The sequence below is a fragment of the Agelaius phoeniceus genome, chromosome 6 (genome assembly GCF_051311805.1).
Source record: "Agelaius phoeniceus isolate bAgePho1 chromosome 6, bAgePho1.hap1, whole genome shotgun sequence".
Taxonomy (NCBI): domain Eukaryota; kingdom Metazoa; phylum Chordata; class Aves; order Passeriformes; family Icteridae; genus Agelaius; species Agelaius phoeniceus.
The window spans coordinates 40,369,637-40,394,054 of NC_135270.1; the positions used below are offsets into that span (position 1 = coordinate 40,369,637).

The 24,418-nt window shown below is 38.5% G+C and overlaps 1 long non-coding RNA gene across 2 annotated transcripts in view; it reads right to left on the bottom strand.

Moving 5' to 3' along the window:
* Positions 1-334: 334 nt before the first annotated feature.
* The window catches only part of LOC143694223 (uncharacterized), a 28,294-nt gene continuing 4,210 nt past the window's right edge, over positions 335-24,418 (bottom strand). For both annotated transcript variants that reach the window (XR_013182577.1, XR_013182576.1), the window contains exons 3-4: positions 12,771-12,856; positions 335-2,354 (exon numbers count right to left, since the gene is read on the bottom strand). This is a non-coding gene — a long non-coding RNA (uncharacterized LOC143694223). The remainder of the gene's footprint in view (positions 2,355-12,770; positions 12,857-24,418) is intronic.

A 24,418-nucleotide genomic window follows, 5' to 3' on the forward strand; every position in this document is an offset into this window, starting at 1 on the left:
TTGGAATATCCTATCTGAACTAATAAATCTTATTAGAAATGGTCAACCCACTCTGCCTACATAATTTTTAGACTCTGCTATTACAAATTTTGCTTCAAAATTTTGCTTCAATTACATATAAAACTAAGATTAAATCATAGCTTATTTCATGGTTTACTTTGTACATAATTAAGACATGAAGCATATTACAGTGGCTGCAGTCATGGAAGCATTGGTGTGCTGGTAAAACATTCCCATTCTTCAGAGACATCCCATGCTTCAATAAACCCACCTGTACAGGCAGTGCCTAACAAACTGGTGTCCACACACAATGCCAGCACCATCCCTCAGTGAGCTGGCTGTAACCTCTTGTCACCCTCACTTCTCTTGGCTTCATAGACTGACAACAGCAGTTGAGTGGGACATGGGATGAGGTAATAGGCAGAGGTCACAAACAATGAACATGATGCACCTCAGCTAAGTGAATTAAAAAGCTTCAAACATGCATCTGGTTGTTATGGTAACCATGCACAAATTAACAAATCCTTTTAATATAGTTTTAACATAATGTCTCCTATGATATTTACATGGTTTTCCCCTTTGTGACACCCTCCAAGAACAATTATACATAGTTGCTTTCACATCATTTTAATTGAGGACAATAAAACATATAAATTATATTTTCAAAACAAAATTAAAAACCTTTTAGGCATAATTAAAAATTATATTCAGTTTGTTACATCAAAATCTGACAAGGATTCATGACATAAAACCCAAGTTTCTCCAGCCTGTGTTTTTTATAGCAAAACTATTTTGCATTACTAATTTAAGCATATTCCATTATTGAATTCAAAATCTGAAACTGTTTTTGCTAAATAATACAGATGATAATTTTCTAATGCACATTGCATTGCACCAGTGATGATGCAATTACAGAATCACACAATACATAAAGATTAATTGCTGGACCGAAATTTGTGGATGTCTAAGAATCAGTAACTACAACATAACCTAATTTCTTAAAAGAAGACAAATCTCCATTCCAATCCAACTATATTCTTCAATAGAGCTAATTTTCTAAATCTGAAGACCATTTTGAAGGAGAAGAATCAAGCAAAGATATGGCTATGTGTAAGTAGCTGCTAAAGAGAGATATTCAAAGAAGATAGGAGATTAAAAAATATTTTAAGTTATATATATATTGATATACCAAATGAAAAAGGAGTAAAATGCTTGTTTAGGAAAGTTAATCTCTGGGAAAACTCATAGGTAGTAAATGGTAAAGGTAAAGCAAATGAGAATGAAAGCTTTTAAAGTACACTTAGAGCAAAATATATTGTAATAGTGGCATAGTCTCACCATCGGATTTTGATATTCACTGTAAAGTTGAAAAGTGTTTCTTAGCTTTATCATATGTGCTTAAAAAGAACACAGAATTAGGTATTCCAAAGAAGATCCTGGATGTACATACAGACAGGGGAATGGGATGCTGGAAAGCAGTGCTGTGGAAAGGGACCAGGGGTCCTGGTTGATGGCAAGTTGAACCTGAGCCAGCAGTGCCCTGGCAGCCAGGAGGGCCAGCCCTGCCCTGGGGTGCATCAGGCTCAGCATCACCAGCCAGGCAAGGGAGGGGATTGTCCTGCTCTGCTCTGCACTGGGGCAGCCTCACCTCCAGCGCTGGGGGCAGTTTCAGTCACTGCAATGTTAAAAGGACATTAAGCTATTAGAGAGTGTCCAAAGGAGGGCAATGCAGATGCTGAAGGGCCTAGAGGGGAAGCTAGAGGAGTGGCTGAGGTCACTTGGTCTGTTCAGCCTGGAGAAGAGTGAGGAGAGGCCTCATTGCAGTCTACAACTGCCTTGGGAGGGAAGGCACTGATCTCTTGTCTGTGCTGACCAGTGACACTACCCAAGGTTTAGGTTGGATATTGTGAAGAGGTTCTTCACCCAAAGGGTGATTGGGTGCTGGAAAAGGCTCCCAGGGAAGTGGTCACAGCACTTGACAGAGTTAAAGAAGCATTTGGACAATGCTCTCAGGAACACAGTGGGACTCTTGGTGTGTCCTGTGCAGGGCCAGGAGTTGGACTTCAAAGATCCTCGTGGGTCTCTTTCAACTCAGAATGTTCTGTCTTTCTGTGAAGTGATTTAAAGTTTGATTTACAGTGCACTACTAATAGGAAATTTCAAACAGTCCTGTGAAGTTTAGACACTTTTAAAATTGAGCCCTTGGTAATTTACACCTCAAAACTTCTGGATGAGCATATTGCTGGTTTCAGAATTGCAGGAACATTCAAGAAGCCTGAAAGGATGCCGGTGCTCTGCTGATACTCAACAGGAGTAATGGCAGGTAATTATAGGCTTGGTAGCCTGCCAAAAACCTAGGGGGAAAAAAAATGTTGATATGAAATTCAATTAATAAATACAGAATAATAATTTATAACAGCCAAAATAATTTTACAGAATATAGGTCTCATCAAACAAATTAATAAATTTTGTATGAGACTACATGAATTAAAAAGATAACTGGATAGATACAGTAGTTTGAAAAGATATTTGAACCTCCATTAACTATCACTGATCTTGTTCAAGAATTAGCACTACAAAACATCAGTCTGTTCTACATGTCCCCCAGTAAATAACAATAGCATCAACGTCATCAGGCTTGCTTCCTATTTGAGCACTCGTAAAACAAATGCATTGACAAGTATAGGAAACATTTATGTCAGAGCCTTACAAATAACAAAATAGTGGTCAGTGAAGTTCCTTAGAAATTAGAAAATGAGACAGAAATAATTGTCAGGTTTTTTTTCATTAGTCATAAATGAAATTTCACAGGGATCTTTTCTGAGTCCATTTCATCTCTTACATATGCATTAAAAAACTAGAAAAGAAGATGAAGCCTCATGTGAGGCAGTTTGCTGATGTATAATCCAGCCTATAAAAGGGGAGGGCTGGCTTCCAAGACCTTACAGTAACAAACATGAGGCCTAATGAAATGTATATATACATAAGGCAAGGTACCAAAGTAGTTAAACTAAAAAACATCAAACAGACAACAGGAGCTTTCAACATCACAAACACTATCTATTTTTATTTCTGCTGCCTTATTTTTTTTTCCTTGCAGAAATCTTTGAACCCAAAATTTTCAAAATACAAGCTGAGACAAGAAAAAAATCTTGAACTCTTCAGCCAGAAGGCTTATTCTGAGCTAGAAATACAAACAACTGAAAATGGGGAGTGTATGAAAGCACTGAACAATATGGAGAGAAGTTTTCTGGTATCACCTCTGCTCTGTTGAACGTTAGTGGTATCTTGCCCATCATCCCAGTATTTCCTGAATTTTGTCTTCATCTAATGGCTCAGAGTGCCCAAACAGTTTAATAATGTGAGGTGAGCTCTAATTTTTCCACCAACCACATTCCCTTTATTGAATCTTTTAACAGCTGTATAAAGAATGTTCATTCAAATGTTTTAGAAGTTTTCTATGATTCCCATTCACGTTCAGACCCGTTACTCTGAAGACAGGTTATCTTTCTTTCTTTTAAAACCTAGCATAGTAATTTGAAGTGACAAACATCACCATTTTGAAATGCATTTACCATATCCCGAATCTCCTAGTCAAAAAAACTTAATTACCTTCATAATAGATACATACAGAAGGATTGACAAAAAAAATGAAGCAGTAAACTGATGCTGAGTATTTAACCTGAACTGGTGGGAGCCATGGCTCTGGACATGGCTAATTTACTAATGTTGATAGAAAAAAATTGAACTCATGGATTAGAATGTAAGTCGCAATACCAGGTCTACTAAAAGGAAAGAATAACTGCAAATGCTTTGGATACTAAAGTGAGAAAGACAATTTGCAATATAACATGAGTCACCTTGGACAGAATATTAGAACACCTGCAAAAGCTGCAGCGTGAAGCAAAGCTATCGAATGGCTGTCACCTGAAAAATAATGCTTGGCAAGAGCTACCGTGAACAGCATTTTAAACCTGATCTGGCACTGTAAAATGGTAAAACAAAAGACAAGCACAGTAGCATAGGAAACATGGAGAAGGCAAACAATTTATTCTTTCAATATGGGCACATGAATATTAGAAAAATTGTCAACATACTAAACCCACAGACCAGTTTCTTACCATCCTACCACAGAGGTTGGGCCATAAAAACTTCTGTCACACAAGGAAGTTAAAGGTGCTGGTGCACAGATATTAACAAGATTTCTGATCAGAAATCTGTGCAAAGACTGCAGCTGACAAGCCAATGAGGTCATCAGCACAGGCCCAAAGGGTAGAGACAACTCCAGCCAGACATCTCAGTATGCTAAACTTGTGGAAGAGGAGCAGCCACAGCAGAAACAAGAGAGAGGAAATTAATGCTGAAATCTAAACTCTGATACGAATAGTCAGGTAGCTACAAAATAAATTTGGTTAAGACTAATCTGGATTTCTCTACTCCACTTTTCACTGCTTTGCGTGAGTTCAACCTTCTGAAGCTGTCTGGCAGCCAAAAAAATATTTCAGGGAGGAGTGAAAGGACAGATGCAAATGGAAGGAAATGCTATTTTTGCCTATTGAGCAAGGAACCCCAGCTTAATCCTACCTTCCCAGCCTTTCACTGCCTGCTAAACCAAAAGGAAAATCTTGAGGAAAAGCAACAAAAATGACTGAACCAGCAATTTATAAGGCTGAAGCCCTTTCTCCATAGAAAACCAGAATCACTAGAATGGTCCTAGAGAAGCTAGGAGAGAGTTAGTATTGATTTTATCATCATGTGCTTAGGGAAGAAGAATGGCTCTGCAGGTTTTCTCCCTATATATATCCACAGCAGAGCATGAGTCAGGTGACAGGAGGAAAAGGAGACCTGTCTAAGATTCTTGGCTTGGAAAAAAACTGAAACCAATGAAAGAATTAAAGATTTTGTGAAAAGTCCAGGTTGCTTCCTGACTGTAATACTGTAAATACTGAAGAATTGAAAACTGAGAATGTTCACAAAATCAGGCCCTTAGTCCACTTCTTTTTCCCACTTACCACGGTTGGCTGTACCTCTTTTCCCAGTAAAAATGAATTCTGATTAACATCCCACAGTGCAATTCAAGGCAGAGATGGGAGGGAGAAGAAGGCATTGAACAGAGCTAGTATTAGTACACATATCTAAACACACTTCTACAGCTCTGTAGTTCTCTTTTCATGTACCTCCCACTGACCCCTCTCCATGCAGCCACCTCTCTGTTCAGGTAGCTCTTGCTAATTTAATTTTTATCTCCAAAAAGTTATGTGGGAAGAATACATGAAACGCAACCTGGCTTTGGCTCTGTGTTTAAAAAATGAGAACATCAATCATAATAAGATACTAAATTCTTTTTTAAAAAGTGTCATAGCATCTTTTGTATGGAGATCAGGCCTACTTGGTTTTAGTGCAGCTTGTTTGGTAAGGGATTGTGTTCAAAGGTACCAGGCAATTTCAGATCTCCCTATCTTCAATGCTGTGAGAGACCTCAGCACATATAAGGAAGTTCTTGGCACTTCACAAGGATCGGGACAGAGTGAGAACATTAGGAGATAGTTTGCTTTCTAATATTTTAGGTCTGACTCATCCAGACTTGACATTTACAGCCTTATAGAAATATTAACATCTTCAAGAGTAATTAAAAGAGAACCAGTCTAAAAGAGCTATTTATATCAAAGAGAAAAGAAATAACTTTGTGTTGACTGTCTAAAAAAGCGTGACAAAGCCTAATTACATTTACTCAAAATCTAGCCCAAATAAAATGTCAAGATGATGGCTCTCTTTCAAATTTAGAGCTGCATAAGGAACATACAGGGAAACAGACTGTAATAGATATAACCAAATCCAAGTCTGTATTAAATTAAAAGCTGTTACAAAAAAAAGCGAACCATTTTCAAAAGTGACATCATGACAAATCAGAGGAAAATAAACATCATCTTCTTGCCTTTAAGAGGGTACAAATTCAGTGTCACTGACTAAAGAGGAGTACAGGGACATGAGGAGTGAGGGATGAGGCAGTGGGGAGAATTTCTTAGAAATTGTTAACCTTCTTGAACAGCATGGGTTTAAATGGCAGCAGAAGCACATTAATCTAGGTTCTTAGTCAAATTCAGCTGCTCAGGTTCACTCTCAAGATCCCCTGCAGAACCAGGCTCAAGCTGTTAACTGAAGTAAAAAGCCAAATTTCTGTCTCTTCCCTGAAGAAAAGATATATTGCCCAAATGATTTCCACTACTGGACCAAAGGAAAACAAGGGCAAATGAATGAAAAGAGCATATCTGAAAGTGTTCAGAACAGAAATCCTGACTGAAGAAAGAGTGATAGCTATAGAAAAAAAAGAGGAAATTAAGAACTCCTTAACTGGTTCTCAGGTCTCTCTTACATCTACCTTCTCCTTGCTTACCCTCCTACCAGCTAATTTTGTCTTTGAATCAATTGCTGCCTGTCCTTATTTTTCTCAACCCTCCCTTCTCCACTGGCAACTGGGTTTAATTTCACAGTTCATAACACTGGCAGTCTCCAAACTCTTTGTGGTTTGTCCTCTAGAGGCTCCCAACCATTTTATGTACCACGAATGAACACAGTACCTCCTCAGGGATCAATCCCGCTATCCCTTAGCTGAGAACTCTCCCCATGGAAGAAGTCATATAGCCTGTTTATCCAGAGAAAGTTTACAAAGCCAACAAAAATTACTCCAGTGTCATCATTAAGACATGCTCTAATTAGGACTGAAAGAAGTAAATCAAAAGTCATTACTATAAAGCTGCTTCTTTCTACATACTCTAGATGAGTCATCAAAAACATACAAGCGTGTTGAATACCAGTATTCAGATAGCATCTCTGCAACATCACATAGTACAGGGAAGTTTTATTAAAACAAGGAACTTGAGATCTCTGTCCAATTCTAATTACAAGCTCACACTTAGTTCTGTAACTGCCAGATGTCAAGTCAGAGCTGCCAAAGTGAAGCAGAACAGATGGCATAGACCCATTTAAGGCTCTGAGTTTTGAGAATGGGTTTGGGGGATTGCATAGAGGGATTTTTCTTGTGCCAAATAAAGCACTAGGGGATTTTTCAGCATCTATAGGAAAAAAGAATTTCAGGACAAATAAAAGACAATCCAAAGTCTCAAGCAAAATTAGCAGATACTTAAACTCCAATAATTTTTTTTCTCTAGTGGGAATTTTTATAATAAATCCTCCTTTCTGAATAATTGGTTGGTTTTAGTATAAAAAAAGTTTTTAGTATAAAAAAAGTAAAACCTCAGGTCATTCCATAAAGTCTCTTCATTCCTACAAAAAAGAAAAAAACATAATGAAGTGCTTTAATATTGTAAATGAATCTTGGCTCTGAGTGAGATAGAGATATTTCAGATTGAAAATTAAAGAAGTTAAATAAACAAAAATAATTCTCTTTTCCCAGTGCCTGTGGTAGCAGTCACACAGAAATCTTACACCTGGTCTTCCATTAGAAGCTTAAAGGACTTTCATCATAGGCAAAGTGGCAAAATAGAACTGTTTACCACTGACTCAAGTCCAAAGGAGAACAAGTTTTAGATATTTGGCCTCTGAAATCATCAAACTCTTCTTTGCTTAGAAAAGAAGAGTGATACTGAGGATCTGCTTCTTCAGTTCTAGTGGGAGCTGCAGATAACCAACACCTCTTAAGGCTGTGTTGTACGTGACTGTTAAAGAGCTCTTTCTACTCTAATTCAGAAGAGACAAGTGTTAAGGATGGCTTTTGACAGTGAAAAACCTCAGTCCAAGAAACTACTGTACTGGGTTTGCACAGCATGGATCTGGTGGAGGGTGGGAAGGCGACAGGTGGCTTCCATGAGAAGCTGCTAGAAGCTTCCTCCATGCCCAACAGAGCCAATTCCACCTCCACCTGCCAAGGCCAAGCCCATCAGCAAAGGTAGTAGACCCTCTAGGATAACTTATTTATGAAGGAAAAAAGTGCCGAAGTAATTGTGGCCAGAGAAGAGAATGTGTGAGAGAAACAACTCTGCAGACACCAAAGTCAGTGAAGATGGAGATCATGGAGCTGGAGCAGAGATTCCCCTGCAGACTAGTGAAGATCAGGGGGAGGCAAACTGCCAGGTTGTCCCCCTGCAGCCCTTGGAGACCTTTGAGGTGCAGAGATCCACCTGCAGTCTGTGGAAGAGAGCCATGCTGAAGCAGATGGATGTCCACAAGAAGGCTGTGACCCTGTGGGAAGCCCACACTGGAGGAGGCTCCTGGCAGGACCTTTGGACCCTTGGAGAAAGGAGCCCATGCTGGAACAGGTTCGCTGCTGGGACTTGTAATCCTGTTGGGCCCCATGCTGAAGCAGTTTGTGAAGAACTGGTGCCCATGGGAAGGACTCGTGTTAGAGAACTTTGTGGAAGACTCTGTCTCATGGGATTGACCCCATTTTTGAGCAGGGGAAAGGCTTCTTTCCCTGAGGAGGAAGAAGCAGCAGAACAAACCTGTGATGAACTGACTGCAACCCCCATCTTCATCCCCCTGTACAACTGAAGGAGAAGAGGGGGAAAGAAACAGAGAATCAGGAAAAAAGTTAAGCCTGGAAGGAGGGAGAAATGAGAGAAAAGTGGGTTTAAGATTAGTTTTACTTCTCCTTATTCTACTCTGATTTTGATTGGTAACAAATTCAATAGATTTCCTCAAGCTCAGCATGATTTGCTCATGACAATTTGTGATCTTTCTCTGCCCTTATCTCAATTCATAAGCCTTTCATTATATTTTCTCTTCCCAATCCATTTGAGGAGGGAAGAGAGAGAGTGGCTTTCCTGGGTGCCTGGCATTCAGTTGTGATCAACCTACCTCCACAGTGTGAGAGTATGAGGCCAATTCTGTACCACTGTAGTGCTGGTCTAGAGAGTGTCTGCTCAAAACATGGCAGCCAACAAGATCATACCATTTTTTCCATAACAGGCTGAGTTCCTTCTGTTTGAAACTTGCTTCCCTTGAAACTCTTTTTATCTCTTCATGTCTGTACCATTGCTATGCTGCAGTAGTTAACCCCTCAGCCATCTTCCCAGAGCAATGCTTGAAAATGGCTGTTTTCCCTAATGAGTCTGTGCAACATCAACTGCTCAATGTTGCAAACTGCACAGCAAGGCAGGGGCAGATGACAAGGAATATACTCCTAAGTGTACTGAAGGATAGGTCAGTAAGCTCATACATGCTGGGAAAGAATTTAGAGGAAGGATGCACTAATGTGCTGAAAATAAAACCCTAGGCCTAGTTTTCTTCTGCTCAGCTTTTAATGTTTGACTTTGAAACCTGGCTGCCTTATAGCCTATTATGATATTTTGCAACCATTAAATCCGTCTGTATAATCCAGTGCAATTCAGAGAACAACAAGCCATAGAAAGGAAATCCCTCCTCTCAAAAGGGATTTTAATCCCTTCTTGCAAAGAAGGTATCTATGCACCACTCACATTCTAGGCAAAATTTTCACTCTTGCACTTACATTCACTCATTCTTTAACAGAACAATTAAAAAGCTTCAAACATCCCTTCCATTTTTATTCCCCAGCCTCAGTCTAATTGTGAGACAAGGGAACAAGCTCCAGACTGGCTCAAAGCACAAAAGAATGTGTAGGAGTAAAAGAAAGAAATGGATAATTATGCAATAGAAATACAAACAGAGAAATTATTATCATCATTATTATTGTCTTTAACAGGGAAATAATGCAGTGAGCCAGGCTGAGGAGCTTCTCAAGCAATCAGCCTTCACTCATGGTTCTCTGCTGTAACTGGTGAAACAGATTTAGGACTAAAGACTTAGGTTCACTAATTTATATCCTCTTCATTATTTTAGACCTTATAGAACTTAGCCCTAAAATGGAAAAGTTTTCTTTTTAAAAGTGGGGATAGGGAAATCAGGGAGGGTGATTAATGATGATATACCCAAGTTCTGAAACACAGAGATTAAACAATGAAAATCCAACCTCTGGGGGAAAAAAGATGAAGGTAGAAGAAGAGGGGAATAAATGAGCTAAATTAGCAAGCTCTAAAGTGAGATCTTTTTGCAAAGTACTTGATTTGTCTGGCATTTTATTTACTAAACTATCAGGCTACACAGGCTATCACACACTTATCAGCTATGTACATCTCAATAACACTGTCCTTTCTTGCTGAGATTTTTAAACAACCCTTTAAATTTTCCTTTCTCCTTTGATGGCTGAAAGAGATTATTTTTGAACAAGTGAAGCAGCTCAAAATATATTTATATCTGCAAAAATAGTTTATGAAAATGTGGAGATTTCAGAGGAGTTACCAGTGAAATATCCTTAGACCTGAAACTCAACATCAATTTTCTACCTGTGCATAGTGAAGGAATCAAATATACCAGCCAGCCACCTAGAGGGAAAAAAAAATAAGAAGAGTTGCATAGAAATGCAAGAGGAGAGTAAGTATACTTCATCAAGGGCTGAAGATAATTCTTCCGCCCTTTTTTTTTCCTGTCCTACCAATAAATGGAGTTCCAGGAAAAGTAAAAAGTTATTTGCCTCATGCTCCTTCTCACACTGTAAGGCAATTAAGTATTTTTCTCAGTAGAGGCTCAACTTCTTCCCCACTGTGGACCAGATTTGCCATGTTTCTGCACTTCAGAGGGCCAACTGCAGCTATACCACATCAGCATAAAATAAACTAAGTCAGTAAAGTTCTTTAGCCTAGTCTGCACTAGGCCCATGAGCTGTTTCTCCCACTTCTGGAAAGACTCCTTTACTCCATGTCTTTTGCCGTCTGGCACAACCTAACTGTACTTCACTACCTCATTTTCTTACCTTCTCTCTAAGTCTCATTTACAAATCTGCTTTGCTCTTTGCCTTCCCCTTCTGCAGTTTCTCACCTGAATCTTTCAAAGATTTCAATCTGCAGAGCATTCTTCAACAGAGTGGAGTTATTGAAGAAAGGGTGAACAGCATCCAGCAGAATGTTCCCTTAGAGCTCACAGGATCCACTCATAACTTCTGTTTGTTACCTGAGTTCCTCTCAAAGTGGTGCATTACACACTGTTCTCATTCCCAGAGCACACGTCTAAGGTCTCAGCCTAGTACCAGACTGATTCTCACAAGAATCAGCTTGAACATCTCATCTGCCTTAACCATTACAAGGTTATCAGTAAATCACCAAAAAAACCTTTTTCATTCTTACAACCTCTCAGATCTACAGGAGACTTGGATATAATTAGGTTCTACTACAGCAAAAGGAAAAAAAAAATTGTGTCTCACGTCAATTAATGTAATTTTGTAAAAACCATTCAGCATGAAGTTTCTGTTTGCAGAAGATTTTTTTTTCTTAAATAAAATACATTATGAGGTCACTGATATTTTTCTCTCAGTTTTTGCGCTGATTAGCTGTCTTGAAGATACTGAAGATATTCCTGATCCAGAAATATTAATCCCTGCATATGAATAATTTCATCCAAGGTATCAGTTCTCTATTTCTAAAGTAACTCTTACATTCAAGTGTTTATAAAATCATAGCCAAAAACCAGAAGCAACCAGATCCATAAGTGGGAAAAGCAGTAAACAACTTAAGATTTTACACATTCTAAAGCAGTCAAAGTTCTTCCAAAACAAATGTTCACTGAAGGCTAGGATGAATACAGCAAGATAATGCAAGGTCATTTAACAAAATCTGCCATTTGTTTTCCTGGTCTCTTACCCAGTTGATGCTTCTACTGCCAGAATAGTGAAACTATGGAAAGTCCTATTTAACAGAACAATTTCAGTTTGCATCCAGAAAAATACTACATATTGGTTTGTCGTGTTATATGTCTCCAATAACTGAATTTCATGGTGCTTTTTCTGTGAAATTACATTTTTTCATTACGTCAATAGTCAATCATTCTAATTTTGTCCAAAATATGGTAGGAATGATTCAATGGCAGAAAAAATCATACAGAAGTGAAAGTATTTTAAAATTATGTAAAAACTCTTGAAGAGTAATCATTAAGAAATAAGCACTTTGATTTTCTAAACTGTAATGAACTTGAAATTAACATTTTCCCTTGAAACTCTATCTAAGATATACATGTCTTCCTGCATGAAGGTAGAGGTTGTTGTTCATTTTAAATTATGACACAGAAGCACTTTCTGCTGAAAACAAAATGTGACCTTTTTCTGTTTTAGTGATTGCCTTTGAAGAGAAATAAAATGTCACTGCGTCTCATGAAATTTGCTGGTAACTCATGTGAATCAGAAAGATATTTCTTTTTCTCAGTGGGAGACTGAGGTCTATGCAACCTGTGGTAGAAAAGAAAAAAATCCTTTGTTTTAGTTATAAAACAAAGTTGTTTCGTTGCTGGATGAAAAAAAAGAAGTCAAGAACTGGTTTTGAGTGCCTTTCAAAAACACCAGAAAAAATAATGCCTCTCAAAACACCCAACAAAAACCCCCAGAAAACAACTCTACATATTTCAATTAGCTTCCACAAGTTACAGACTCCTTAGTGCAGGTATATGTTCTACCATATCTGCCCAAGATTTAGCTTGTTATTCCAGCATCTCCTGTTGAGGACTATGTTTGACTCCTGCTTGTCAAAATGTAGCATGAAGCAGGCAGGAGCACAGCAGAAACCAACACCTCAAAACTAGTTTTAAGCAGGAAACTTAAATAGATTCATATATTTTAAAGCACATTTTATAAACAAATTTTTGTTTACGTTGCTGTGTTTGCAATGAAAAATTCTGACACTGTATTTTTAATGTAGATTCTACTCTGTGAAAAGATTCACACAGAACAAATAACAAATGTCAGTAGTTACCATCAGGTGACTCTTCTTGGATCTTATTGCTTCATTATTTCCACTGGGTACTCCAAGAAACAAAAGGTCAAGGTATCAGTAGCCTCCTGCAACACCAAGATAGAATCAAAGGAAAAAAACAGAACCATAATCTTGAAGTCATGATCCATAAAGGTTGAAACTGATAAAAAAAACTGCATTTTCTCCCTTTCTTTCCTCCAAGAAAAATTTTTATTCAACTATCTTATGTAATTACAGGGAAATTGTAAAACTACAGCATTCAGTTTACTTAGACTTAAAGTTTGCATCCCAATTCCATTTTTCAAAGCTGAAAATTTTCTATTTCCAGGTTGGATGTTTTTTTTCCAGCAAAAAGTGGAGTGTATTCTGTTCTGTTCGGTGGAGTGTATTCAGCAGTTCCATTCTACTACACTGACATTATGGTCAAAGTTAAAAATTTTTATAGTTAAAAAATAAGACAAAGAAAAGAGGAAATGTGAGGATTCTGGATTTTTTTCCTATTTAATTTAGTGAGGAAGAAAAAACCCACAGAATTAATTTAAAATTACATATAAAGCCTTTTTTTTCCCCTCTCACAAGAAATTTCAGAGAGGAAGACACAAGCTCTTTTAGCAAATACAATCAGCTCTGAACAGAAGGTTTAGATCCCCCCTCTCTGGAGTATGCTGGACAAATATTTCTCTCTATCACCTATGATCCAACAGACACAGTCTTCCTTGGTAATGTTTCTACTTTAAATTTTCCAGCTAGAGATAGATTTGTTTTTCAACTTTTATTCTTCAGCAATCTTTTTGTTACTCTGCTGTTCTGCATCAACACAGTACCACAAGAAAAACTCTGGAGAAATCCAGCCTTGCCCTAAAACAGCCCCTGTGCCTAATGGCAGAGCACACATCATGCAGAGATGGCCACCAGAGCCCAATTTCATCATTTCATCAGCATTTCCTTTTGCAGCACACCACGTTTGGTTGCAAGCTTCTCTTGTTCAGCTCGAAAGCACAGTGTCCCCATGTGCAGAAACGTGATGCTCTCCCTAAGGCTTTACTGTGAGTCCCTATTGCTGCATGTGGATTTTGCCATGGGAATATATAGCAGCCATGGTGAGCCCATATCTGAAATCTAATTCCTGGCACCTCACTTTGCATAAGCTCCACTGACTGTTTGACATGACAAATGTGATGTGTTAAACATTTCTTAAAGGTTTGTAGGACCAAGGACACTGAACTACAACTGCGTGACTAATCCTCTGACACTCAGCCTCTCTTGTATGAGGGTTTATTTAAAAATTTCACTGCTGCAAAGAAAAATGAAAGGGTTTTGCCAGTCTTTTATTTCTGATTTTTTTCAGAGCTTTGTATTAAATTATAAGTGCAGTTGCTGCCATAAAAAACATGTGTACCACGCTGCTTTATATTACAAGTAAAAGTAATATTTTTCCAATGTAAACTCCATGTTTACACTGGAAAATATTGCCTCCTAGAAGGCAGGCAATGGGCACACCAGCAAATTATTCCTGACAGATTATGATCGAGAGCACTCCAAACCACAACCTACACTTAGAGATTTGTGAGCCTTTCTGGAGACTGAGCAATAAAATAACCAGCATAAACCTTAAATTAATGGTTTACCTACATTGCACACCAGCATGTAGCTCAAGATCTCCAAACAAGCTCCAAATAAGCTAGTTTGGTCAGTATCAGATACAGCCTAAGTACCTTGAAGTAGAGTAAATTAGTCCCCAGGAGCTTTGTGCTTCCACTGAGCATGAGCTTTAGTACATAGATTTACCTCTAATTTAACATCTGTGCTTACAGCTTTGCCTGTAGGGTTTTTTTTTTAAGGAAAATAAATTTTAAGTGTAGGTTTTGTCTTTCTTTAAGATCATAGCCAAAATAGCAAACAAAAGAGGTTTTAAACCCATCAGACATTTCACCACTGCTGAAGGACATATTACCAATGAGTAAGAGATAGGGAAAAACATTGTAAAATTATGTGTGGTCACGTTACACTTCTATTGACTTTGATTTGTTTGCAAGAATGATTTATGAAACTGTTAGGAGCTGCATACATTAACCAAACTATCCCATAATAGCTTTCATAGTGCTAACTAGTTATCACTAGTGTACAACACAATTAATGAACAAATCATGATTAGGTATCGATATGTCACCAGACAATATTAATTCAGCCCAATCACTTGTTCCTAAGCATTTTATTTCAGAAGCAACAGAACTGGAAATATATTGGCTGGTGTCATTGTGTTCACGTTATTCTTCAGATAAATATCTGTGCATATTCTATTTTTCCTGTTAGTCTATCAAATCATTCAGTATCAAAAGCATTTATCATCCTATAAATTATATTTTTTTATAAAATTTTCTTTTATAGTGGAAATGCTTTTCTTCTTCGTAATTTAAAAGACCCATCTCTAAACATCTGCAATGAGAAAAATAATGCAACTAAATTAGTGGCAGCTGTAACCCTTAACATAGCAAAGATTATCTTAGTATATCTGTCAGAATTTCAACCCCTTTTTATCTAATTGTTTGTTCTTCTTGCACTAGTCCCTTCAGTATAACAATTAAATACTGCATTCTCCTAGGCAGTCTGCCCAAGAGTTGATTGTGCTCAATACTTTAGTTGGGAAAGAAAAGAAGGGGATAAACCTTGAGAAGTGTGTTTCAGTTATTCACAGAGGATAACACTAGGATACAGTATGGATCACTTGTCTTCAATAACAATGCCCTTTTAAACAGTGGTATGAATCACTACATGAATATCAGAAATAAGCACCCTTCAGCTGCACCCCACCTCTCCTTTTTTATTTCCTAAATTGCAACTAATCATTTGGGATCAAATCCTCCCTTGTTTTAAGATAGTATTTTGAATTACAGATACATTTCCATAATATTATGAATGTACCTTATCATCTTAACACTTCTTCAAACACATTCCTGGCTTCAATTTTAATATGAGGCATGATCCACTGTCTAGCCTACACACATACCCACTGCATACCTTTCTATAATAAGTGGAAGTTCTACTGGAAAAAAGTAGTTTTCTACTACTACACAATGAGAACATCTCAAATGTTGGCTTCAGAGGGCATTTATTTTTATTTTAATAAGAATTACAAAAAGGGATGGGCAAGAGCAAGATTTTTACTTCTGAATGTCTAGTTTTGATTTTCTAGATTAGTCCCCAAACCTGTCAGCAAGAGCTGCAGTGATAAATCACAATGAGGAGGGATGGCCCTCAGTCTGTGAATTTATTCCTTTTCAAGACTCCATGACCACATCTGGTCAAGAGTATGCACACACTGAAAGCATCATCTGCTCCTGCTTTTTATGTTGCTTTTATACTGACAAGAAAGGTAGAAAAATTATTAGGAGCCCTCCTTCTGAAGATTACTGTGTTAGCAGATGGAGATATGTAGAAAGTTTCTATTCCCTCTGCTCATATGGGGACCCAGCCAGCACACCTGTGTGCCAGAGAGGTCATAAGCAGCTGTATCTGCTAACACACCCATAACTGCTGTACAAAAACCAAGCCAGCCCAAGGACTAGTGAATTCAGAACAGTTTGACATTACGCTTCAGGAGGATGCTGTGGAAGAGCACTGCACTGTATTTATGGTTTTCACCTCTGTCATTGAACAGAAATTGTACTGAATCAAGTACTTAGAATCAAACACTTAAAGATTTACCTTCATTTAGTCTTCAAGTGAACTAATACAGGTATAGTGAGACTTTATTATTTTTGAATAGCAACACCTGAAGAGGAATTAAAGGTGATTTTAAGTAGCCCACTTTGAATTAACTTATTTACTTACTCCAATTAATTCCTATAAATGCTCTGTTGCATACAGGCCTTTACACACATATTTGATGCTGACTGATTTCATCTGGACTCTAGTTGCTTTGGTGAAACTGTCTTAATCAAGACATTTATCATTGGGAAAGAACAAGGGAAGGGGACACAGATTCTCAAGCACACCAGAGGCATTTGAGAAAAGGATGTAACAAAAGCAGCTCAGCAGCTCACCTTATAAGAGGTTACAGGCAACAACTTATATCATGAAAAAGGGGTCTCTTACACCAAAAGTTTTGTGCATTCATGGCTTGGCTTGCCCATCCCCTCCACAGCATTGCTATCCTCCTTCCTGAAAGGCACAGAGCCATCAAAGTAACAAGACCCATTCATCCCAAATCATTAACATATTTGACATGCTTCAAATGTTTCACTACAGAAATCAGACTGAATGGATTTTCCTGAGGGTTTTTGCTTAAGTAAAACCAGGAGACCAGAACTAGATCCTCCTCTTTTTCAGAGACCACATCAGGAAGAATTGAACCACAAATAACCTCTTCTTCCCTGAGTAAAGTGGAGAATAAAGCCACAAACGTTTATTTGACTTGCATTGAGCAAACCAATTTTTGGTTTATGTTTTTGGTGTAGGTTTGAGTTGCATGTTTTATTTAGTACCATGTACATTCTAACAGATAGAAAAATAAGCACAACATTCCCTCCCAAAACCCCAAAAGTTCAAGACAGGATATACCTCACAATAGCTGAGTACCTGGCAACTATTTTGTTTCACAAAGAAATCAGATGGGATATTCTATATTCATGGGGCTTGTAACATCACTGCAGGGATGTGCCTATTGTCTCCCAGTTGTGTTATACTACTTTGGCCTCCTGTCACAAAAGAGTCAGCAGCATTATACTTTGTTAATGCATTTCAAAATAGTCTTAGCATGTCAAAAGTCATGTGTCAAGTAGGACAGCCTTGCAATAGCTGGACAAAAAGGACAATAGAAAGGTCAAAAGTCTTTTGCAAAACACTAAAAGTCAATCATTTTTGGACACAAAGTCGATTGCCCTTGGGCAATGCTAGGGAAACCTAGAAAGACTGCTTGGTTTGTTATTCCTCTTCATTGAACTCTGCTACTGCAGGACTGCAGAGTCATGTCCAAAAGGAAATAAAATGTATTTTAAAAGCCCCAACAATAATACAACAAAATCACCCACTTCTTATCAACAGTAATTTTCAATTATATTTAAAGCTGAAACAAGATAGAAGGAGGCAGGTGAAAAAACCCCCTCCTGCTACATAACATAATACTGATAGATTATTTTATTTTCATAGAATCACAGAATCATTTAGGTTGGAAAACACCTTTAAAATCATCAAATCCACCTGCTAATGTAACAATGACAAGTCCACCATTAAACCATGTCCCCACGGGCCACATCTACATGTCTTTTAAATACCTGAAGCACTGGTGACTCAATCACTTCCCTGGGCAGCAGTTCCAATGCTTGACAACATTTCTGTGAAGAATTTTTTTCCTAATATCCAATCTAAACCTCTCCCGGTGCAACTTGAGACCACTTTCTCTCTAGCTCTCTTTCCTAACCATTTGCACCTAGTTTGTATTCTCAGCATCATGAATCATAACTCAGATAGCTAATATTCACACCAGTAACTTTGTCTGAAAACAGTGCAAAAAATTCTTATATCAAGGTTCCTTAAATAAATTCAGAAACTTCTTATTTTTCCCAAACCCCGAGTCAGATGCAGTAATGTAATAGATGTCAATATTTGTTTCAGTATTACACAGAGATAAACATCTGTGCTGAAGCTGTGCATTTTGACATGCCCTTCAGGCTTTTCATTCAAACTAGGCAACCAGAAAGATGTAATTATGGTAGGTAACTTTGTCTTTAAAAAACCCAGCTAACTTTTATAAGTAGGAGTGTCATGGAGCAAGCTGAAGATCATGAGAAATATGATCCTATTAGAACAACAGCAATACAAGTCTCTCGTACTGTTACAAGTGGAAGGTGAAAGTGTGATAACCAGAACATGTGTATTAGTTGCGTTTGAGTATTTGCAGTTACTGCAGCTTCCAAAACCAATATCTCTTTAAAAATGGGGGTCTCTTTCAACTTCCCTTTTTTTTACTAATCTTTAGCTAGAATCAGAAAAAAAATTATGAAAGAGTTTTCAATAGGTTTTGTATCCTCTCCCTTGATCACCTTCTGGCGCTGCTGTTCAATTCTGTTTGTATAATCTTTGGGCACACTCTGTGTGATATATATCAGTCTTGAAAATTCAATTCTTCTCATCAAAGCAAGTAATAACAGCCTAATTGACCTATTATTCCCACCAGCTTCCTTGTTCACTGAAGCTGTGTATATATTCTGCCATGTCTAAACTTAACACTGCATTTATGTTTTACTGCTATTTTTTGTCTAAGTTGATGAAAGCAAAATTAATTTCTCAGTCAGTAAAAATCATGCAGAATTAGAAAAAAAAAAAAACTTCTCTGTGATTTGTAATACAACTTATTTAATAATTGTGGAGTAGCTATAAAATCTAGGATTTATGCTTTGTTTACAATCTTTATCTCTTATCTAATGAGAGTTAGGACTCATTAAACATTAACCCATTCATTAAATGACATCTTTACTATAAAATAATTTTTCCTCCCAGAAAAATAAACAAACAAAACAAAACCAAACAAAACCAAAAGAACCTGTCTAGATATTGTTGTGATTAGCCAGACATTCACACATGACATGGAAATGGTTGAACAGTGCTTTCCTCTAAGTAGTTTAAACAGAAACCCTCCAGCTCTTCAGAGAGGAGGATGTTGTAAATACCAGGCTTCTGTTCAGAGCATCCAAGACAGAGCTCACTTTGCTCACACATGAGCAGCCAAACACATCTATACAAGGAATAGAGCCAAGATCTTAGAAGTTCTCCCAGAAAGCCATCTCCATCTTTTAGTCAGTTAGGCTTGGCTTTGCACACGGGGAGACAAGGTGTAACCAATTTTTATTGATCCAGACACCTACAACACAACACTGCTAGCAGCTTGTGATTTACCACATCTCCTGAGTCACAGCTCAAAGTCCCAGATGTGTAGATATAACACAAATAATGAAAAGTATTTATTCTGCAAAAGCCAGTGGCAGGAAGAGTTCCAGTATTTCTGTGCCACCCAAGCATCCCTTCAGCACCAAGGCTACCCAGGGGATCAGACAGACATGCCTTCATCTTACAGTGCTCCCTTAGTGCATCATAGAGAGTAGTCAATAAGACAAAGAAACAAGTCTTGGGAGGCCTGGTGTCTATTGTACCAAATCCCAGACAGTGTCATTTATCTGCAGCTACAGGTGCCAAAAAGCCTTTGTCAAAGCATGAAGCTAAAGGTTTTGCCAGAAATTTAATTGAGACAGGACAGTTTTCTGTAAACTGGTGCTGTGGTAACTTTGTACAGGAGAGCTACGTGACAGGCTCTGCAGGGACTTGTCTCAAGGAAAAATGTACCAAAAAAAAAAGAAGAAAAAATCAATATTCTGGCTATGGGGCATTGAGGGTCAGAATGGGACATTCTCTCAAAGCCTGTGTCCCAACAAAAGTTCACTTTCATTCACTGGAAGAGCAGCTTCCACAGAGTATGTGCTATAGAAATAAGATCTGCCTTTTCATCCCCACTATCTGCTGCCTACTCTCTCTGGCAGTTTGCCTGTCACTGAGAGTTTTTTCTTTTCTCCCTGTTGACAGAAGAAAATCTTCCCTATCACTTCATCAGTCTCAGCAGGTCACTGATGTCTCTGGTCTTGTCTCCTTTCTCTCAGCCTTGGAAAACAATATCATACCTTCACCTATGTGGCATTTGAGAAGTTGGTGGATCATTTCTCATCTTGATCATCAGAATATTGTATTTTATCTAACCAAACTGGGCAATTTCTTTGAACACTAGAGCTTGCCAGCATCTGCAATAGGAACTTTCTAGTTTACACACTCAAACAGGTGGGGTAACTGTCATGCTGAGCTCTGGGCATGTTGGATGGCTACTCTCTTAAACTCCATTTCATATTAATGTCTGCAGCCACAGTTTTGTGTGTAGCCAAAACTTTAAGGAATACATGGCCAAGACAAGTGTTGATGGTGCTATCAAGAACGACACAGATGCTGAAGACAGGCAAAAAATTAATTCATTTCATGCGGATCAATTAATACTAGAGGACATACCCCTGACCTGTGTCTTCAGTCAGTACAGTGAAGAAAGTGCCTACCCACAAAATCCAAATGAATGAATGCAGCAGACTGGGCATCTGTGACAGGCTAAGACCAGGAATAGCAAGGAAAAAAAATTGTACATGGGACTCCCAAGTAAATAAGCACTGAGATCAGCTGCTATGAGTCACTGAAATGTTCCTCCCCTGACATTCTGGAGAAGACAGACAGCTCCCATGATGGGAAAGCAAAAGCACCTTGGTCTTCAGTAGCAAGGGCCAATTCAATTACTTTATGAGTCTAAGAATCTGTTTTGTTTATATACTCAGAGGCCCCTGTTCAATAAATGCTGGTTTGCAGTGAATGCCCAGCACACCAAATGCTAACAGTGTTGATGTCTCGTTGAGGAAGATGGGCAATTTTCCTATCTGGATTTTCCTTATTGTTGGAGCATGCAATATTAAAAAAGAGAGGGTGGGTGGACTTGTTCTGATGAATTGAATTAATTTCCGGTTTAATTAAAATACATTATGTACTACATATTTTATTGCAGACCTACAGAATGACATGCCCTCAACAAACACATTTCTATTATAAGATTTCCTTCAATTAGTGCCAGCACAGAGAGCTTCTGAACGCAGTGTACGGCCAGACAGGGCTCACTGGGAGGAAGAGAGCATGAAAGGCACAGTGCCTGGCACACTGTGGGAGATCCAGTGGGCCTCTGGCTTCAGGAAGAAAACCAAACAATGGGTGGTTGTTCACTGTAGGACTGACTTACAGCAGAAGCCAGTACCATGCTGCTTACTGGTCCCTCTGCCAGCCTGTGGCAGCCTTGTGGGGAACATGGACAAGGCATTAGGGTGCTGGCTGCCTCCTGACTACTGGATAATCTGAACCTAAAATCATGGCCTCACCCATGGGCCTTGCCTGCATTTTGAGCAGGCTAACCAGCAATGCTAAGGTGAAATAGTCACTACAGACTTGTGCTAAAATTGTACTAATTCCTCGTCATCAGATTTTGAACCCTTCCCTGTTCCGCCTGCCCTCAAAAAGCAGATGTCTGGTTTTACTGCAAGGTGGTTTCACATTTATGATTTCTGACACAGCACATAGGTACTGAATTCATGGCTCTGTTCTACCATCCACATTAGCAACATGAGCATCCTCACCACATTATGATGTCTGAATTTTGGACAACTGCTTCCCTCTGCCAACTCTGTCCTCTGGGGATCTTTTTTTATTGCTTTTGAACTGGTTGGATGAAGGCAAGAAAACAAGACTTGAAAAGAAAACCATGGTGATTGTACAGATCACTAGAACTTGAAAGCAGGAAGGAAGTGAATACCATTGCTCCCCAGCATTCAAATATGGGGCAAATGCTCTATCTGTGTAATTGCAGAGCAGTTACAGGCACACAGGTAACAGACCAGGTGGTCTGAGCAATGTGAGAGGGCAAATCAAGACCTGAAAAAATACCATGCCATGTAAGCATGCAATAATAAATCACAAGGAGGAGTTTACTGCTACTTCCAAGCAACACAGTATGGCACTAATGAGTGAATTTCCCAGAGAAGGTAAGACCTTTTATATTCAAAAAAATTCAGCAGAGAATAAGTTCTACTGTGTAGCAAAGCCCTTAGACTAGAAGTAGCATGCCAAAGCCAAAGAACTCTGGATCTCACCCTGAAATTTTTAGTGGAGAGATTCCACAATCTTTTGACATTGAACATATACTCTTTTCTAAATCTAGAGATGTTAAAGTATCTTCTATATACCATAACATGACAGCTATACAGATGGAAAGATGAGTCACAGAAATATTATTTCAAAATTCTGGATTCTCATGTAAGTACTACCAGGTTCACCAAGTATGCCTCACATACTGTAATCATGTAGACAGGTTTTCAGCTGAAATGCTACCCAATTCTACTGGATACTTTCTTCCCACAGAGGTGCAAATTATTATATAAGCAGGAGACAGGGAAGAATCAGGACTCTGTATACTTGAGTGCCTGTGTTGGGGAACACAGAACTGTTTCTGCTTTCACAAAATATTTGGGATTTTATTTCCTTTCAAGATGCATTCTGTGAGATTTCAAAGTCTGAGTGTAATTACCGATGTGATGCAGCCATCTGAAATTTAAGAAAATAAAATTTGGAAGAGTTGATGCCAGTCTTTCTATCACCTAAGCTGTTAAAGAAGCAGTAATTAACACCATGTTGGCACATCTAAATCACAAAAGCACATCCTGTAAGAAGAGGAAAACTTTTCCTTCCTACCCTTAAACCAGCCCTTGCAGTGCTTATCGTTTAAAGGCAGACTGCCCACAACAGAGGACCAAGAGAGTAACTGCTGAGACAACAGGAACAGATGTAAGAACAGTATGCAGATTTGCACAAAGACCTCAGTAGTGGGACAAGTTCACTTCAGCTGTGCATTAAGTAGCTGAGCAGATCCTATTTGATATATGTTATTGCAAAGCAGAAGGTGCAGGAGAAAATAACTCTGAGACACAGAAAGTATCAGATCAGAAGGTGGGTGGGTTGCACACCAGAGCTGTGCAATAGCAGCAGAATATAACGTTTTCTGCTCTTTTTTCTCTTCTTTTTCGACTTCCATATCCTTAACTGTTTACTTTAACTTGCATTTCTGACCCAACCCTTAAGCTTGCCAAAAGTAAACTGGCACGTAGGCAAAAAAGGACAGTCAGATTTAGCTAAACATTTCCCTTCTGAAACTAGATCACCTGAAGTTTTGCTTTACATGATGTCTTTCATACACAGAGCAGCCATTCCATGTAGACTCCCATCAGAGAGAGAACAGCTGTGTTCTGTAAAACCAGAGAAGCTTCCTCCAGTGTCTATCATTGCCAACTATGCCATGATTGCTGCTTTTTGACTGTCACTCAAACCTCTACCTTTCTAGTATTCAGTTTTGGTTCTATTTCAATTCAAAGGGCCATAGCTACCCTGCAGACTACCATATGGTGTAGGAATCTGAGCAAGCTTGAAATGAGAAGGCCTGAGTCTGAGTCTGCCCAGACACGGACACATGATGCACAGCAGAGGATAATTTATCTCACTTCCAAGAAAAGAAAATTACCCATGGTAAGCCTTGTGTTGCTGCAGCAAGATTTCTACCAGTACCCAAGTTACCTCATTTAAAGCTAGGGTGGGAATCTGTAAACAATACTGAAAATTGCACAGTCTCAAACTCAGATGCATTTCCTTGGATGGATTATATATCAACAGTATCTGCTGCCACAGAAAAACAGAAAGGCAGAAGGAAGCTTCCATCATTAAGTATTCAAATCCTTAAAAATTCTTTGGCATATTCAAGCCAGGTCACTCCAAGAACGCATGAGATGAACTGCAATTTTGCAGCTGTTAAACACCAAAACCATAAGCAGGTTTCCCCACTGCTGTCCTCTTGTGGAAGAAATGTATTGAGAGCATTTAATGAATTTACCTTGTTTTTGAAGATTGAACTCTCCTTCTAAAGTCTGCCCACCTCAATGTGATATTTAAACAGTAGAAGAACTCTCACCAAACACTTTTTTCAATCATGCAGCCTTACAATGCCACAGTCAGTGACTGAGGGAGATAATTTTATG